Source organism: Capsicum annuum, chromosome 2 (genome assembly GCF_002878395.1).
Source record: "Capsicum annuum cultivar UCD-10X-F1 chromosome 2, UCD10Xv1.1, whole genome shotgun sequence".
In the NCBI taxonomy this organism is placed as follows: domain Eukaryota; kingdom Viridiplantae; phylum Streptophyta; class Magnoliopsida; order Solanales; family Solanaceae; genus Capsicum; species Capsicum annuum.
In genome coordinates, this window is record NC_061112.1 from 36,576,199 (window position 1) to 36,597,475 (window position 21,277).

Consider the following 21,277-nt stretch of genomic DNA (forward strand, 5'->3'; position numbering starts at 1 on the left):
CATAGAGACATTTCATCAAACACTTACATGATATAACTTGCACATAAACTAACATGACATGATTATTTTCCCTTTTTTATTTGTTTACATGAGCAATTTATCAAACACTTAGAGAGCATGGGTATTTCACGTATCAATAAACATGTAGTAATATCATGGATTCTATATTCAACTTGCAAATTCAAGAGTTCGACATGTAGTTCACAAAATTCAATTCATAATTAACTAGTTTGCATGAAACTTAGGATAAATTATGGAAGTAGATCACCATTAACATCATAATCATTAATACATTCAAGATCTAACATGACATCCATGAAATCAATTAACTTGTATTTAAAAAGAGTTTCTTGAACACTAAGGGTGGAAGAAAACCCTTGGATGAACATTTCACATATCTTGGTATTCAAATTTACAAAAAGTGATGGAGTGTTCTTGAAGGTTGAATCTTGAATAGGTTGAATCTTGAATTGGAGATCCTAGGATTTTCTTCTTGAGAAATTTTGAGAAAAATGAATGGATTTTGCCTCTAAAGGGGCTTAATCTCTTGTTTTGGTGGCTGACATAAGGTGGAAAAAACCCAATTAACCCTAAGGATGCGGCCTTTTTAATGACCGAAAACTGATTTAGCGATGCACAGATCGATGCGTTGCTTCATTGACATCAACACAATAGCCAACGCTCCACATCGAGTCCACACTGATTCACTGGAATTTGCACTGGAAGCTGGGGAAAAATACTCATCGATGCGATGGGCGACGCGGTGCATCGAGATCGCGTCGATCCACTAGTTTGATCTTTCAAATGTGTTTCAAAAGAAGTCCAAAAAATCTAAAACTTATCTGAGAATACCTACTAATATTCTTGATCATGAAATAACCTAAAAATCGATATTTGAAGGTCATAAGGGTCGTAAAAAAGGATTGCCAACTTATGAAAGCTAAAATAACTCTAAGTATGAACGCTTAGGTGAATTTTTCTAAGTCTGGGACCCCTTACTAGCTTTTACAGGACTGAATCAAGATTATGATTTTGCGGGTTCTTACATGTGGAATCTTATCTGACTATGATTCTTAGAGTAAAGAGTTTTTTGAGGATGAACAAGGCTTTAAGTGTGGGCTTGTGATCTGAGGTGGCTTTATGCACCTCAGTGTTGTTATCTGAACTTATTTAACCATATTTTGGGGACTTCTTTTGTGACTAATGTATTTTTAATGATATAAATAAACATCTAAGTTCCAATGTACTTAATTACAATGTTTAAGTTATATTTCAAACAAGTTTGGAATTAAATTGGTCACTTAGAGTTCAAAAGACAAAACTAGTGTTACTAGCTTGAGCTATGTGTTGTTCTAGTTGATCTCAATGGATTGTAGTGTGAGTAATGAGGTCTAAATGGTATTATTGTGTAATTATTTGTATAAAAACTTATTTATAGTATTTAAGGTTCCATTAGAACAATCCAAGAGTCAAAATTAAGTTAAAATCAAAAGGACAAAACTAACATTCCTAGCTTAAATTTTTAGTTTGCCGTCTTTGATGTTGTGTTGTTTTGAGCTCCAATTCGTGGTTTTTGGTTATATAGGATTCTTGATGATATGAATATTATTATATATGGATTATACAAAAGCTGTAAATCAATTGGAAAAAATATCACAAGGCTTGGAATGGATGGACAAAAGCACGGGGCAAGACTTGACGTAAAAATGGACAATTTGGGGTCACTAGCGCGTCACGGATCTTAGACACAGATATGTGGCGTGTGATACACCTGTAGGGGTTCATAAGGGACCAAAAATAGTGTATTAGAGTGATAGTGGAGCGTAGCATACCCTAGGTACCACAATAGAGGGCGCGACGTGGACCCTAGCTCAATTTCAGCAATTTTGTCCTCCTATAAATAGGACACTTCAAATAGGGTTTTTAATCATTTAATTTATTTTTTTATTGATTTTATCATGTATGCATCTCTTGTGATTATGGTTATGTCCATAAGTGGCTAAAATCCCTTTTTCTACGGTTAAGGCAAAGAACATGAGTTCTATTGTTATGAAATAATTTGGTTTTGATTATTTATCATATTTGGTTGTATATTTATCCTTTTTATTACTATTTTAAGGATTTGTGACCCTTAGAATACATCCATTGTCATCTTGTAAGCCTAGAAGGAGGAACACGAGGATAGAATGTGGGGTGAATAGAATAAGATTGTAAGCTTCTACCAAATGAAGTTATAATTTGCTCTTAGGATAGGAATATTCCTAAGTGGCATATTTGGCTAACTTACGTATGAAATATGAATGCATTTAACTTAGTTCTCACATCCCCACTCAATGATCTAATTGTAGGTCTATGTTAGATAGGTGATTAGAGGCTTAGAAGACCATAGTCATAATATTAACCCCATGAATAAACAACAAAGATAAGTAACATAAACAATGAAGTTCAATAGAATTGTATGATTTTTTGTAGAGCCTTAACCCTAGCTTTCTCTCCATTGATTGTCCAAGACCTTTAATTCCCTGCATTATTTAATTTACAGTTACTTCTAGCTTTCAAACTATTGTGGCTACATTTGCACTGAATTGATCATAATAGTGAACTAGAATTGGATATTTGTCAACTCATGTCTCTGAGGGATCTATACTTGGCTTGTAAAAGGCCACTTTACTACTTGGTGGGACCATTTACACAAGCGTGTGCGCTTGGGTGCAACATCAACCTTAGTTGATTGGTTAATAATAATCTCAGTTATGTATATAAATGCTCAATTTAATTTCAACAATAGAAATAAATTATGATTAAATTAGGTTGCCATTTTACATTATAAAAATCTCAATATCTTGTCAACCTTAGAAAATAGTTCACATAATGAAAAAATAACTGACAATAAGACAAGAAACCATTTCACGCAAGGAAACCAAGGAAATATCAACAACCAATGGTCCTTAAAATGGACCCTAAATATAAATAAAAATAACCCATTCCACTAAAAGGACAGTCAAACTCTCCAAATCAGGGCATACGCACTTGCTATGAGATGGTTAATTGTCCACTAGACATGACCTGTAGGGGATAAGCTTAGTCCTTGTACTAAATATATCAGACAACTGGTGCCTTGCACCCTTATACAAAAATAAGTATTATACCACCCTTATCAAAATGTTCCCACCTTTATACTACCTTAAATCCATGAATTTGACCTCAACCTTACATTCAGCAAAATTAACCCGTAACAACAACCACGTACTATTACCAAGTACAATCACATAGTTAGTGTAGAAACCACAACATTTGCATAACAATAAGGTCCATACCCATCAAACTATATGTTATCAATACATAACACTTATATTCAACTTTTAAAATAATCATTTCTTATTGGCATGTATTGTAACTAAATAAACAAATATGCACACATACAATCATACTGAGTCCTAACTCCAATCAATCACAACCTCCCTCAATCTAAGCCTTGCAGTGCTTTACCTGACATAAGTCTTGCCCTTTCTTGCAGCCACGACTTGATTTTAGTCTAAAAATAAAAAATAAAGAACAATTCATTAAATACTGTACCAATTCTAGGCTTTAGAACCTAAATCCATAGCATTATGCCATGTTCTTGGACAATTTCCATATTCTAGGGTTTTCTACCCTTCATTCCATTCAAATTTTCCTATAAAGAAAGAGTAAAACGGCAGTTTCTAGTCTAGTAATCATAATTCAACCATTCTAGACTATTATTTAAGTGATTAGAGTAAAAAGGCAGTTTCTAGTCTAGTAATCATAATTCAACCATTCTAGACTATTATTTAAGTGATTCTAACCTTATTGTAACCATATTATACTAGCTTCTTTGACTTAGGATCACACCCATCATCCCCACCATGATCAATCCTTATGAATTTTAAGGATATATGGATTAAAATTACATTAGAAGGGAGTTAATTCAGTTCTTTTGGGAGTGGGAATTGATGGAAATCACCAGAAGTCTCCCTATTTCACCCTAGCTTAATCTCTAAAGGTTTTGGAATGAAAATGGCATTTTAGACTCAAAACTAATGTTTAAATGACTTGATCCTACTATAGAAACCCAATTCCCACCATAGCAGCACTGTTATAGCAGGATCCTTATACTATAGCAGGATTGACCAAACTAGACTCTTAATATAGTGGAATCAATCCTTATTTAGTGGGCCACTGCAACAACCCTCCTAACCGCTATTATGGCATCCAGGTAGAAACTTGGGACTTATTCCCAGGTTTGGTATTCTTACAATATAATGCTCAGCGTTAGGTTTTACTATAAGACAACAATGTGCCCCATCATCAATTTGAATGCCTTTATTTAGTCGATGGTGCACCACCTCAACCAGTATTACCACCTTTACAATTTCTACCTCAACTTTCCTGATAACTACTACATCTACTATATAGATGGTCCCCAAGTTTTTCTCCACCTTCTTTACCAACCAGGACGAAAGCCCTAGACTACTGTTGCTGACCCTAGAATCTTAACTATCTAACACTAGGATAATTCTTTTTCAAGCGCCTGATTCTATCGTAAGTAAAACATTCTCAATTTAATAAAATCTGGTAAGCAATAAGGCCACTTGTCTAACTGCACCTAAAGACTATTAAATGGTCCCTAATTGATCTTCTATCGATACTACAAGGATGACTGAAAAGGACGATCTAGGAAGGCTTGAGAACTATGAATTCTTAAGTATGAACCACTAAAGTTGCTCGCTTTTTGAACTTCCTTCCCATCCATCTTTGCATAATCCTCATTTCTAACTCCCTTTACATTTTCACAAAATCTACCATCTTGTTGAAGGTCTTACTGGAGAAAGTCATGTAAAATGCTAAAATTTGGAGATCAGTGTTCAAACCTTTCACCAAGAAACGGATTTACTCCTTTTTTATATCTAACATCTTAGTTGAAAATTAGGACAATATATAAAACTTGACCTCATAGGCCAGAACAAACATATTACCCCGCTCAAATGCAAGAAACTTATCTCTCTTCCTATCACGTAGAGTGTAGGGCGATATAATTCATTTTTGAAAAGCCAAAAATGTTCCGTAACTTTGTGGCAGAAAAAGAGTCTATTTAATTTTATTTAAAATATTTTTTAAAAAATACAAAGTTGCCACTTAATTTTAGGAAAATTTAGAAACCATTTAAAAAGTCAATTTTTTCTTTAAAGAAAATCTTTAACAAAAATGAGAGTTTATATAAGAGTTCCAGTAAATTTGAAAGGTGTATGGTATTTTCGAAATCCACAAAGTATGGGTCCCGATGGATTGACTTATTTGGATAATTTAAAAAAATCTTAAGTTGTGAAAATCTTATTCAAAAAACTTGAATTTTTTTTGAACAACTTTTTTCAAATAAATAGGATTTATTTTATACTAATCTAATTAATTCATTCTAAGTAATAAAATAAACTAAATATCAAAGTTTCAAAATATTTTTACTTTAACAATTTTATCTGAACTAAGACTATGGGCTAAATAGTTAACTCAATTTCTTAAATGTGAATTTAAGATATTTAATAACTATGAAATGATATAAAAAAATCTTCAAGTTATTCTATAAACTTAAGTTTTCCTAAATAGAGGAAGTAAAAATATTAAAGAACCAAAGTAAAATGAATAATTTTAACATAAAATTAATCTCCAAGGATTCACCGATTCTAACTAAATCAAATTACAAACAAATATTAAAATCAATTAAAAGAAAATAAAGGAAGAAATGTGGAGATTTGGGTCCCTTTCTGGAATATTTCAAATCTACCCAGATTTTGAGCTTTAACTTTTATGGACTTTGGTCCATTTCTACAGTGTTTACCAGTTGTACCCTGAATATATATCATCCTTATTATTGTTGCATTTCTATATTCACTTTGTATATTAGTGCATAAAATTGTATCTTCACTTTCTTGCCATCATTTGCTGTTGGATATTGATGTATGTCAGCTACCTTTGACCTGTGAAATCTGTATATTCGTTGTATATAGCTGTAGAACAATCCCTTTTTGGGACTTTAACGTGGGATACAGTTCAAGAATTCGGGCCTTAAACCATGACAATGCATGGTACAAGAGTCCATTTAGTCTTATGAGAATATTTCATGCATAAAAAATAAAAGGATAAGGATTCATATATATTTCCAATGGAATAAACTCAAATGGGAATAAAGTTTGCATATCAAATTAAAATTCATCTTTGATTAATTATAAGCTACTGATTCTTGGTAAACTAAGACATCTCATTTATCTAATATTTTATTAGATGGGAGTCCTAAGAAAGAACAATATAGACTTGATCTTTGAGCATTAATCCATTGCAAAATAAACTTTCTTTAAAAAATTGGTGGAGGAATACTGATCCCAACTTAAAATATCAAGCCACAATATAAAACACCTCACTTAAGCAGGTCAATAAAACATTGTGGGCCACTAATCAAAAAATAAAAACCCAACCATGTACTTGGGATCTTAGAATGAGAGAAGAAACTAATGAAAATATAAACAATCACAAGACACTTTATTTGAATTATGGGGTCATTACTGATGGACAAAGCATTAAAAAATCACTAGGTTCGGGTTGAATCCCATAGGTAATATGGTGTTTATTAAGATGATTTATGATTTAACTGACTAATAGTCAAGAGTTTCCTTTAAATGGGCTTTTTTTTACCATAACGGTTTATATTTAATTTTTCGATTTTGCCCAGAAACTCAAAATTAATTTTGTGGAATTTCAAATTAGTAATAAATTCAAACTAGAGTTGTGAACATACTGATGAGTTGTGGGGAACACTAACTTATCAACATCTACAGTTTATCTAAGTGTTTCTCAACCTACTAAGATATTAAGTTTCCTAATTCTTCCGAACTTAGGGAGACTTTATATTCTAGTTGATTTTATTTTGAGTTGATTAATCTTGTTACAGCATTAACCATTAGATGAAAAATTTATGTTCTCAAATCCTCGTTGATAATTCACAATCTTTAGTTAATTTCTTACTTCAAGCAAACTAACATAAAGCATGTTCTATTATTTGCAACCAATAGAAAATAGGTAAAACAATAAAATTACCAAAATGAATCCCACAATCATTCAAATCTAACCCAAACTAACAAATAAACAAAGTATTAATCGTAGCTCCCACAGCTCTAGCTGTGGGGTTTAGTTCCTCATGAATTTAAGAGAGATTGCAAAAGGTGACTTCATAATTCAAAAGAGTTATTCTTAAAAATCTGAAATCAAATGTTTTTTCCTTCATAGCTTTACTAGAATTCCTCAAAAACTTAATTAAAGGATGAATACAATACTAGTGTCTTTGGAAGGAGTCCCAAACAACAAGGAAACCCTAAAACCTGCTATTTATATCCTTAAAACTCAAAATTTAAAATTTAAACAAGATTTCCATACAACAGTTGATGATAAGGCTGATGGTTTATCACTTAGTTAACAACTTATCAGCCAAATCATCAACTAAGTTCTTTAGCTGCTTAATTTTGTCAACAGTTGACGATGAGGCTAAGGGTTTATCACTTAGCTGATGACTTATTAGTCTAGTCATCACTTGACTCTTCACACACTACTTGAGGCTAATGTATAAGATGATGACTTATCAGTCTAGTCATCACTTGACTCTTTACGCACTCCTTTAAGTTAATTACCAAAACAACTCATTAATTTTTTCTTTAGTTTTCTTAAACCTTGACTTTTCCTGCATAATTAAACAAAATACGATAAAAAACAGCACAAGTTGCTTAAGAACTTACAATTATTGCAAGTTAAAATCCTCAAATATGTTGTCGAGAAGCTAGCATATTAATATGGTTTTGGATAGCCATGGGGCCTTAGTTTTCAATTTTAAATGGAACTTGGGATTCAAATGGTTACGTGGATTGGTTTGGTATAATTATATAAGCTTGTAAGCATATTATTATGATGACACCAAGTTGGTAAATTCCTTAATAAAAGACTCCTAGGTTAATAGTTGGTTTATGTACAACTATTTTAATTTAGGCTTAAATGGAATTGTATAGCTCACTGTGAAGCTGTAGGTCCCGAGGGAATCAACACTAGAAACCACATTTTCAGGCATGTGAACATTTGTTTGTTGTACATATTATATATATTTTGGGAGGGCTTTAGCCTTGGAGTCTTTAGCCTCTTCTTAGTTTTTCCTTAGTTTGTATGGTTAACATGCACTGGGTCCTTCCAGTAGGGAGAGCAGGACTCATATAGCCTATGGGTGCCTTTAGGATGGAGCGAGCTACACAGTTGAGGTTAATACTTTAAACTCTAATTTTTATGGCCCTTGTCCCTATCCTGTCATCCTATATATATGTATATGGATGTGATGCATATGGTTTATGACTAGATTTTAGTAATTTCATTACTTTATCCCTACCCTTTAGTTACATTCCAGTGGTCGCCCCACTGATCATCCCCAAACACTGCATTGTTTTATGATGTAGGGTCCAAGGGTTTTTCTATTGCTCTTGTGAAGCATTACGTGGTTGAGTACTTCTATTGTTTGATTGTGAAGTGGTGATCCTCCATCTTTCAGATGGTCAGTCATTTCATTGGTTCCATTACTATTTTGTATTTCTTTTGGATCTATTTTAGTCATAGTCAGGGGAATATCCCAGCTTAGTATTCTTAGGTTAGAGTCTTTCGTGGATAGAAGTAGGATGTTGTTAATGTGTTATTTTTACTATTTATATTTTCTTTTGGTATTATTTACCTGTCATTTGTTTGGTAGGCTTCCTCTGTTACTTTTATTAAGGTCTTGAGGTAAGGCTAAGGGGGTAGTCTCTGACCCTTGGTGGAATTGAGATACCTATCATGGCCAGGCTTGGGTTCAGGTCATGGCAAGCTTGGTATCAAAACATAGTTTAGGGTTGTTAGGTGTCCACAAAGCCGTGTCGAGTAGATTTCCTTTGATGGGAGTATAGCACGCCATACTTATAAGGGGGAGGCTAAAGACATTTAGGAATGTTTCCTTATATTTTATTCTATTTCAAGCTATAGAGTCTAGTCTCTATGAAACTTCTCTAACTTTTAGCTTACTCATATTTCAGTTTATGCATCCCCAAAGATCTAACGGCTATAGAATCTCTGTTGTACCCTCTATCATATCAGAGAAAAATATATAGGGAACTCGCCCTATATAAAGTGCAGACCCGATCTAGGGTCCCTGCTCCTGACTGTACTGCTTTACGTGAACTTCCACCATTCCCTACTAGTCCTCTTTGGGCTTCCTGAGCAGGTGATACTTATGCTCAGTCACCTCAGTGAGATATCTATAATACAGATTTTTGTTAGTTTATTAATATACTTTCTCAATTTGTGTCATCATAGTTCCATCAGTCTGATCATGTTGGTCCTACTCTTAGTTCATCCAAGGTCACTCGGGATGGCCAGTTTATGAGGTTGAATCCCCAACCTTTATAGGCTCTAGGGTTGAAGAGGATCCTCAAGGGTTCATTGATGAGATGGAGAAGATTTTCAAGGTTATGCATGCTTCTAATTTTGAAGGTGTAGAGTTTGTTGTCTATCTGTTGAAAGATATAGCTTACCAGTGGTATGAGAAGTGAGAAGTAATGAGAGGTGATAATGTTGAACCTTCAGTGTTGGATGACTTTTCAGGTGCTTTTCTTGATCACTTATTTCCTCAAGACTTGAGGAAAGCTAAGGCGAAAGAGTTTGTGAACTTGAAGAAGGGTAAGATAAGTGTTAAAGAGTATGCTCTAAAGATTCAGCAGTTGGCCTATTATGCTCTAGAATTAGTGTCTAATATGAGGTACAGGATGAGGAAGTTTACTTCTGGCTAATCTTGTGATTTGGTGTTGGAGTGTAAGGCTTCTATGTTGAATAATGATATGGATATCTCTAGGATGGTGGTTTATATACAGAAGGTAGAGGATGAGAAAAAAATAGGTAGACATAGAAGAGAGGTAAAGCAAGAAGCTCAGATATTTAGAGCAGATTGTAAGTCAGTAGAATAATAGAAGAGATGGTAAGCAGTGGACTAAGAAGAATAATTAGGGAAATTCTTATTCGACAGTTGTTGCTCCTTATCCTAAGCCTTCGGGAGATTGTTGTTTTTAGTCTAGTAATAATCCTAAGGAATGGGGTGCCCAACCTTAATCTAGTGAAGCTCATTCACCCCCACTTTATCCTTCTTGTCATTTTTGTGGGCAGCTTCACTGTGGTTATTATGAGAAGGGGAGAAATTAGTGGTATAATTTGGTCAGCTTGGTCATATGCAATAAGATTATTCTTCGTCCAAAGTTACCACTAGAGCTAATAAAGTCCCAAATGCCACTTCTTTGGTTGTTGTACCTAATGGCACCGCTTTTAGTACTATCTTTGCCGTAATCATCTCTATGCACTTACCATTCCTTAGGAATCTGAGTCACCCCCCCGATGTTTTCACTGATATGTTACAGCTTTTCTCTTATGATGTTTATTACTTTCTTGATCTGGGTTCTATCCTATATTATGTGACACTTTATATGGTTCTGGTCCTAAAAATATTTTGACCCCTTCTATGTTTCTACTCCTATGGGAGATGCTATTGTTGCTAGAAAGATCTATAGGGGTTGTCTAGTGTCCATTCTTAGTAGAGAGACATTAGTGGATTTTGATAGAACTTTATACGATGGATTTTGATATGATCTTTGGGATGGATTGGCTTCATTCATGCTATGTTTCTCTAGATTGTAGAACCCAAAAGGTCAGTTTCTATTTTCCTAATGAACTAGTGATTGATTGGGAGCGGAGTTCCTTAATACCTAAAGGGAGGTTTATTTCCAATCGTAGAGCTCAAAAGTTGATTTCCAAGGGGTGTCTGTATCATCTATTTCGAGTTAATGATTCTGACACTGAAGGTCCCTCATTATAATTTGTCCCTATGATTAATAAATTTACTAAAGTTTTTTTCTCGATGATCTTCCTAGAATTCCTCCTGATAGGAAAATAGATTTTGGGATTGATCTTCTACCATATACTCATCTTGTATCATCTCTGGCCAAAGAAAAATTTGTTTGATAAGGGCTTTATTCATCCTAGTATTTCTTCATGAGTTACTCTCATACTTTTCGTTTAAAAGAAAGATAGGTCTCTTCGGATGAGTATAGACTATTGTTAGTTGAATAAGGTGATCACGAAAAATAAGTACCCTCTTCCTAGGATTGATGACTTTTTCAATCATCTTTAGAGTGCTAGGTCTTTCTTTAAGATTAATCTCTGATCAGACTATCACTAATTGAAAATTATGGAGGTTGATATTCCTAAGACTATTTTTCAAACCCGATATGGCTATTATGAGTTTTTGTTTATGTGTTTTGGGTTGACTAATGCTCCGACTACTTTCATAGATCTTATGAATCGGGTGTTGATGTTGGGTGTATTTATGCACTCTAGTGTTACTATTCTAGCTTATCTCTCATTATTTTGAGGATAACTTGAGTGCTTAAGGTTTTGATATTAATTTAAATAAGCATCTAAGTGATAAAGTGCGTGATTACAATGTGCAAAGTTTATTCTAAACAAGTTTGGGTTTAATTGGATCACTTAGAGTTCTATCAATGAAACTAGTATTACTAGCTTGAGCTAGGTTCGTGTCTAGTCTTTTTTGTTGGATTCTATTGTTTTTAATGTGTTGTAAATGGTTTTAATGGTGTTATTATATGGGTAACAACTTGTTTATTGTGTACAAAATTCAAGAGAGTCAAGTAGAGAGTTGAAACATGAAGTGGAAGATCATGGAAATTTGCCTTGTCTTAGCTTTTTTTTTTGATTCGTCGTGATGGATATTGTGCTATTTGAACATCAAATTCGTGCGGAATGTTCTTGTAGAATCTTTTGTTATCTTAATATGATGATATATAGATGATTTGAAGGCTGAAAAAAACCATTGGAAATACACCACAAAGACTTGGGTAGAAGGAGGAACGTTTAACACTCAACAAAATTTTAATTTAGTTCATTCATGTCCTTGATCGTTAATTACAATCGAGTGATTACGATTATTACTATGCATGTATAAACGCCCTCTTTTCGGGGTTGAAGCCGAATACATGAGTACTATTGTTTTGATTTTAGTTCATTGACTTGATTATCACAATTAGTTGTGTGTTCAATATTATTTTAACTATTTTGAGGCTTGATTACCCTTAGAATACACCCATTGTTAACCTTGTGAACTAAGGGGAGGGAATAGTGAGATAGAACGTGGATTGAACAAAGTATGGTTCATAGTCTTTTATGAAATAAGGAATACAGATTAGTGTCAAGTACAAGGATGTACTTAGATGCCTTACTTGATTCAAATATAAGATGATAGCTTAAAGAACTTAATTGGATTATTACATCCCCGCTCAACTATGTAGTTGTAATTTCCACATAAGGTAATTGGTTAGAGGTCGGGAGACCATGATCATACGATTAACCCTATGAACCGACAACCAAGATAAGTGAATTGGTGAAGGAAAGTCAATAACATAGTACAATTGTTCAAACTGTTTCAACCCTGGGTTTTACTCCTATTGATTGTCCAAGATCCTTCCTTTATGCACTATTTACTTTACTTGTAATTTACAAACTCCAATCTCTCATTTGGTTACTTCTGCTCCAGTTGAATCTAAATTATGAACTGAAATCAAATTCTTGTTGAATCAAGTCACTGTTGGATGAATACTTGGCTTCTTGAAGGCCACTTTATTACTTGATAAGACTACGTACACTTGCGTGTGTGCTTGGGAGCTGTCAAGATTTTTGTACCATTATTGGGGACTTGTTATTTGTAACTATTTATTTTAGTTTTACTTTTAGATTTATTTGGTGTTTTTATGCATGGTCTTGGCTTTGTAATTGCAGGAAATAGGTTTTAAGGTTAGGAAGCTGGTAAGCGATAGGGATTTGGTTGAATCAAGCCCAAACCCGAACAACACTTCTTTCAATGAAGGAGAGACACAATCCGTCTCCCCCAATTTCTGCAAATATAAGAAGACCAAGTAGTTCCTGCTCCAATGGCTGAAGAACAAGAAACCCATAGGACAGTGAGGGAAGTGGCAGTCCCACTTCCAATGAACTTGACTTCCCCAATTCCAAGACCAGCTGCTGAGGGGAATTTTGAGTTAAAGCACAACATGGTGCAACTTCTCATCAGTAGTGGACAGTTTAAAGGTTTTTCACACGAGAATCCACAAGTCCACTTGCAGACTTTCATTGAGCTTACTGAAACATTCATTCTAACTGGGTGAGTACAGATTAGGTGAGGCTGACACTTTTTCCCCATTTGCTGTTGTGGGAAGCTAAAAGGTGGTTGAATGTAGAGCCATCCAATTCAATCACACCATGGGATGACTTAGCCAGAAGTTCCTTATCAAATTCTTTTCATCAGCTGCGAGACTTCATAGTGAGATAGTGAGCTTCAAATAGAAGCCTGATGAAAATCTATATCACACTTAGAAATGCTTCAAGGCCCTTCTTCGGGATTATCCACATCACCAACAATCAAATACGGTACTTGCTTATACTTTTATAGAAGCACTAGATCACAATAGAAAGATTTTGCCAGATTCAGCCGTAGGTGGTCAAGCACTGGAGCTGACTTATTATGAGTTGTACACATTGTTGACTCATATGGAACGAGGAAATCCTGAATGGAATTAAAATTCTAGAAGTGCCACAAAAAGAATTACGAGTATATTGGAGGTATACCAGTTCACTACCTTATTAGCTCAGGTTACAGCATTACAAAATATGATAACCACTCAATTCAGCAGCCTAAAAATGTGAACTCCACAACCTGCAGGTACAATCAATGCTATCCAACAAGCTGCAAGTTGGTGTAAAATCTGTTGGAATAGCGGCCATGTAGCCGCCATATGTACTTCAAATTAGGAACCAATGATGTATGTGGCCAATGCTCAAAGCCCAAACTATGGTAATTCCTACAACATAAAGTGACAGACTCAGCGGTGGAATGCCCAACAATAATAAAATTCAGCAACGACAGGCACAAGGGAATCAGTCAACTAGCGATATAGAATAAATGTTGAAGCAGCTCCTAGCTAGTCAGGCACAATTGGCTCAGACATGAAAAATTTGCAAACTTCTCAGAGAATCTTAAAGATTTAAGTGGGCCGATACAACAAGGATTAAATAGTAGGCCACAAGGTGGTTTGCTAGTAGATACAGAAAATCCAAAGCAGGTTATGGTAATCACCTTGAGAAGTAGTAAAAAGATTCAAGAAAAACCTCCCACGACAAAAATAGAGGTAGATGCAGATCTGACTCCCCAACAGGTTTCTGAAAAAGCTAATGATAATTTAAGGAATTCTGAGTACTTGAAGGAGGCAGTTGTTGCTAAACTAGAAAAAACCAAGTGCCACCACTACTCTTTCCTCAAAAGCACATAAAAGCGAAGGAGAATGTAATGTTTAATAAGTTCTTTGACACATTTAGAGATCTTTACATAAACTTACCTTTGTTGGATGTTTTGCAGGGTATGCCTAATTATGCAAAGTACTTAAGGGATATGGTTTCTAATAAGGTAAAATTTTAGGATGTGGGGGCGATAACACTCACTAAAGAGAGTAGTGCTGTGATGACATAGAAAATCCCCATAAATTAAGAGATCTAGGAAAGTTTACTCTCTTTATCCAAATTAGGAGAAAAGTGGTCCATGCATTGAGTGACTTAGGGGCTAGCATAAATCTGATGAATCTATCTCTGTTTGATACATTGGGCTTGGGAAAGCCTAAATCAACCAAGGTGATTTTGCAGCTGGCAGACGGATCCATGGCCTCTTCAGAAGGAATCATTAAGGATGTCCTCATAAAGGTTGGTAAATTTGTTATTCCTATTGACTTTATTATTCTTGATTTTAAGAAAGCCAATCATCTTGGGACGTCAATTCTTAAAAACTCGAGGAGCATTGATTGATGTTAGAGAAGGCACGCTCAAAATGAGGGTAGGGGATGAAGAGGTGGTATTTGATGTATACAAAGCACGCACCCATACTAATGTCCCAATATAAATATTTATGTATGATCAATGTGATTTAAGTGGATGAGTGTGGGGTGGATAGTCCACCAAAAACCTCTTTGGACTACCCGATTGAGCAGCCTAATCTTCTACCACTTAAGCCAAATTTGATGCTAATTGATGAGACTAGAAAGGCTAGAGTTGAAAAATCTGCTGCACTTGAGAATTCACACCCAAGAGAGGTGAAGAGAATAAGAAGATGGAGTCCAAGTGTGAAAAGAGAAGGAACGAGAACGACTAAGTCATTAGTTGGGTCGTGTCGCGACACTAAATCAGGCGTTGCTTGGGAGGCAACCCAAGTTAAGTAGGTATGTTTTATTTTTGGTTTTTTTATTACACATAGTTTTGTATTTGTTGAGTCATAGGTTTATAGGAAGTCTGAGTACCGGAAAGCTGAGTTTGATGCATGGCAAAAAACTGAGAGTGGGGTCTCATGAATCCCATTAATGCAAAAGGTGCTACTAGCTAGGCCTAGAGACCCCAAGGAGTATTTCTATCTTTTACTTTAAAAGTTTACTTTAGGGATAAAGTAGATTTGTAAGTGGGGAGTGGGGAAATTCCCAATTTTGGGCTCAATTTTATTTTATTTTTGTTTAGGAATAAAGAAGATATTCTTGTTGGTGCTATTTTTAATTACATGGTGCAAGTGTTTTGTTTGATAAAATCACGTTGAATGAGTAAATTACTAATTTTAAGTCTCTTTGGCTCATGTTTGTGAGTCTTATACTTATTGGATTAAATTTGAATTCATGCTATTGTTTGGTTGGGAGTCTGATGATCCTATTGAGTTGAGTATGTGCCATGTGCGTGTGACATTTTTGTATATTCCTTGTTTCATGTGAAGTCTAGAACTTTTTCGGTGTATGTGTAAAGCAAAAAAAAGAGTATGGGTTTTGGAGATGATTTAGGCATTACTTTGATAGTCTTGCTTTATACCTTCAATTTATCCTACCCTTTTTGCATTATCCTAGTTAAACCCCATTGAGCCTTTAATCTTTTCTTTAATAGCCTCATATGTAGCCTAATTACCTTCTTTGATAGACCATAATTTGATCTAAAAAGCTCCTAAGTTCTTTAATGAAAATTTTATTTAGTAAGGAGTTTGAGAAATTAAAGAAGAAAAAGGTGAAATTAATGCCCCAAGGTAATTTGTTGGTATTTATACTTAATATGTAGTGGTTGGGAGTGATAAATGGTATTATAAATATTCCCATGATTTTATAAAATGATAAAAATTGAATCTTGAAGGAATAAACAATACACCCACCATGTGTTTGTGAAAATGCTTAAAAGAGATGGGGCAAAACAAAAAAAGTTGACACAAATGGTATAAATTGGTTGTTGGAGATTGGTTTTAAATGTATAATGTAGTGTATTAAAGCACTTTGAGAGGTAAGTCACTATTCCCAAATAGTTCCTACCCATTCTTTAGCCTACATTATAACCCAAAAAAAGTCCTAATTGATCCTAAGCTTTACATTCTAATATTAGTGGAGCACTACACTAAGGGCAAGCCTATGGTTCATTAAGTGTAATATGTGAGTTCTTTATGAAAGTGGGCGTAATTTGGTTCTTGTACCCATCATGTTATAAATTGCTTAATTATGAGGGATTATAGGTAACTCTCTTATTGTGAGGGAAACATGCTTGATGAGTGTGGATGATTTGTATAACGTCCTTAATTGAGTGATAAGCAGGATTTTTCCAACTAGGTGAGTCAATTCTTGAGGCTAGGATATCTTGAAGTAGTGTTCTTGAGCTTTCAATTGTGTATAACATGCTTAGGGTAGAAACCTCCATTCTGCGTAGTCATTGTAGTACTAACTTGAGTGTCTTGCATTAAATAGAAGTGTAGAGTCTCATCAACTTGTGATTCTTAGAGTAAAGAGTTGTTTGAGAACGAACAAGGATTTATGTGTGGGTGGTGATGATAGGTGTATTTATGCAATCTAGTGTTACTATTCTAGCTTATTTCTCCTTTTTTTAGGATAACTTGAGTGCTTAAGGTGTTAATATTGATATAAATAATCATCTAAGTGATAAAGTATGTGATTACAATGTGGAAAGTGTATTCTAAACAAGTTTGGGTTTAATTGGATCACTTAGAATTCAATCGATGAAACTAGTATTACTAGCTTGTGCTAGGTGCTTGTCTAGTCTATTTTGTTGGATTCTATTGTATTTAATATGTTATAAATGATTTTAATGGTGTTATTATATGTGTAACAACTTGTTGATAGTGTACAAAGTTCAAGCGAGTCAAGTAAAGAGTCGAAACATGAAGTGGAAGATCGTGGAAATTTGCCTTGTCTTAGCTTTTGTTTTTGATTCGTCGTGATGGATATTGTATTGTTTGAACATCTAATTCGTGTGGTGTGTTCTTGTAGGATCTTTTGAGATCTTAATATTACGATATATAGATGATTTGAAGGCTGTAAAACTATTGGAAATACACCACAAAGACTTGGGTAGAAGGAGGAACGTTCAATACTTAACCAAATTTAAAGATGTAATTTCCAGAGAGATGTCGTGATGAGCTCGCGATGCGACCTCCACACACTTCTCTAGAGCTTGCGATGTGACTTCCATACATATCACTAGATCTTGCGATGCAACTTCCACAAATATTTCCATTTAGTGCGTCGCGAGGTCCAATTCATACACGGCCAAAAAGTGCAATTTGAATCCTATACGACTTGGGACTTGTTGTCCACTATAAATACATATTTGTACTTGTTATTAATCATATTTGGACGTCTTGGAACATCAAGAGGCTGCTACAACTTCATAACTTAGGTTTTATCATTTTAATTTAGTTCACTCATGTCCTTGGTCGTTAATTACAATCTAGTGATTATGATTATGAATATGCGTGGCTAAATGCCCTCTTTCTGGGGTTGAAGCTTAATACATGAGTACTATTGTTTTGATTTTAGTTCATTGATTTTCTTATCACTATTGATTGTGTGTTCAATCTTATTTTAACTATTTTGAGGCTTGATCACACTTAGAATACACCCATTGTCAAACATATGAACTCGGGAGAGGAAATAGGGAGTAGAACATGGGATTGAACAAAGTATGGTTCATATTCTTTTATGAAATAAGAAATATGAATTAGTGTCTAGGACAGGGATGTACTTAGGTTCCTTACTTGATTCAAACGTAGGATGATAGCTTAATAAACTTAATTGGATTATTACATCCCAACTGAACGATGTAGTTGTAATGTCCACATTAGGTAATTGGTTAGAGGTCGGGAGACCATGATCATGCGATTAACCTTACAAATCGACAAACAAGATATGTGAATTGATAAAGGAATGTCAATAATATATTACGATTGTTCAAAGTGTTTAAACCCTAGGTTTTACTCCTATTGATTTTCCAAGATCTTTACTTTACGCACTATTTACTTTACTTGCAATTTACAAACTCCAATCTCTCTTTTAGTTACTTTTGCACCAGTTGAATCTAAATTGTGAATTGAAATCAAATCGTTGTTGAATCAAGTCTCTATGGGATCGATACTTGGCTTCCTGAAGGCCACTCTACTACTTGATAAGACTATGTACACTTGCGTGTCTGCTTGCCTTGTGACTTTTCTCAAGCATGTTATTTCTAGTGAGAGAATCAAGATGGATACTCAAAAAGTTGAGGCAGTTAAGAAGTGTCCTAGAACCATGACTCCAATTGACAATAGGAGCTTCTTGGGCATGGATAGGTATTATAGGAGGTTTATGGAGAGTTTCCCATATATTGTTACCCCTCTGATAAAGCTAACTCAAAAATGATTAAGTTTTTATGGTTCGATGCTTGGGTTATACTTTGATATAGCATAGTAAGGTTATGTCCTATGCTTACAGGTACTTTAAGGTTCATGAGAGGAATTACCCAACTCACGATCGAGAATTGGTGGTTGTGGTATTTTCTTTGAAGATTTGGCGCCATTAATTGTGAGGGGTGCATGTGTATATTTACTTACACCTTAAGAGCTTGCAGTGATTGTTTACATAGAAGGAATTGAAACGGTGGCTTGAATTACTTAAGGATTACGACATGAGTTTGCACTACCATCCAGATAAAGCTAATGTTGTTTCTGATGCTCTTATCTATGGGGAGCCTATCTCACATTGATGAGGATAAAAAAGGAATAGTAAGGGACATTCATAGGTTAGCTAACTTGGGAGCTTATTTTTTGGACTTTGAGGATGAATGAGTGATTAGTCAAGAAGTGGTTAAATTATCTCTTGGTGCTAAGGTTAAGGAGAAGCACGATTTGGATCCCTTACGCGAATTAAGGATGATTTTGGTCAGTAAAAGGTTATGGCTTATGAGATTGGTGGAGATGGCATCTTTGAGGAATCAAGTAAGGTTTGTGTTCCTAATATTGACAGGCTGTAGGAAAGGATTCTGACTAACGCTCATGAGTCTAGATATACAGTTCATTCGGGTTTAACTAAAACATATCATGACTTGAAGGAAATCTGCTGGTCGAATAATATGAAAAGAGATGTGGCAAATTTTGTTGCTAAGTGTATTGTTTTCCATCAAGTTAAGGTAGAACATATAAGACCCGGTGGCATATCCCAAAAGATAAATCTTCCCATGTACAAGTGGGAGATGATTAATATGGACTGCTATGGGGCTTCTGCTGTCTCAAAATTAGTATGATTTCATTTGGGTTAATATGGATAGGATGACTAAGTTTGCTCACTTCTTACATGTGAGGACTAACTACTCAGGAGAGGATTATGCTAAGTTATTCATTAAGGAGATAGTAAAGTTCCATAGGGTGCCAGTATCCATCATTTAAGACCAAGTTACACAATTTTTATCTCATTTATTGCATGTCTTTCAGAAAGGTTTGGGTACTAAGGTGAACCTTAGCTCCGCTTTCCATCCTCAGATGGATGGACAAGTGGAGTGTACCACTGAAACTTTGGAGGATATCTTAAGGATATGTGTGAATGATTTTAAAAGTACTTGAACTGACCACTTTCCTCTTATTGAGTATGCCTACAACAATAGTTACCATTCTATTATCCAAATGGCTTCTTTTGAGGCTCTTCATTATAGAAGGTGTAGGTCTCTTATAAGATGGTTTAAGGTGGGTGAGACTAGATTATTTGGCCCTGAATTAGTTCACCAAGCCATGGAGAAGGTGAAAGTGATTGGAGAAAGACTTAAAATGGCTTAAAGTTACTAAAAGTCTTATGCAGATGTGAGGTAAAGGGATTTGGAATTTGAAGTAAGTGATTAGGTATTCTTTAAGGTTTCTCCTATGAAAGAAGTTATGAGATTTAGGAAGAAGGGGAAGCTTAGTCCCTATTAAATTGGTTTATATCAGATTTTGAGGAGAATTGGGAATGTTGCTTAGGATTTAGATTTGCTTGTGAATTTGGCTATGACTCATCCCATGTTTTATGTGTTCATGTTGAAAAAGTGTGTGTGTTATCCTTCTTGGATAATGCCTATTGAGTATGTTGGTATCATGGATTTGTTGTCATATGAGGAGGTACCAGTGGAGATATTGGATAGGAAAGTCAATAGATTGAGAACCAAGGATCTAACTTCGGTGAATATTCTTTGGAGAAATCAAAAGGTGGAAAAGGGTACATAGGAAGCTGAAGAAGATATGAGGGCCAAGTACCCGTTCTTGTTCTCGGAATTGGATGAAAATTCTTAAGGTATGCTTTTTATTCTCCCTCTTGTTGTATTGCAAATTTGCCTTTGGAATATACTGCATTCTTGCTATTATCATTCTAAAATATTTGACTCCTCATTCAGGGATGAATGATCCTAAGGGGGGGGGGGGGGGGGGGGGGATAATGTAAGACCCCATAAAATTTCATACAATTTATTTTTCACCCTCTTACGTGCGTAATATCTATTTTTTACTTGAATTTTGTTAAGAAATTTTAAAAGAATATTTTGGGAAAGTTTTGGAATTTTTGAAAGGGGTTTGGGGTCATTTTGGGACCCCAAGGCAATAAGCCTCCACGATAAGGGGGTGGCACACAGGCTAACCCCCGCGATAAGGGTGTGCCATGCCGCTATGTTAAATTCATCCAATTTTAGTTTCTTTCACTTGGGGTGAGGGTCTTTTGGACTTCATACCCCTTGCCCAACTTTAACATAAAATAACCCTTTTTCTTTTAATTTCATAGATCAAAACTATTCTTTTTCCTCT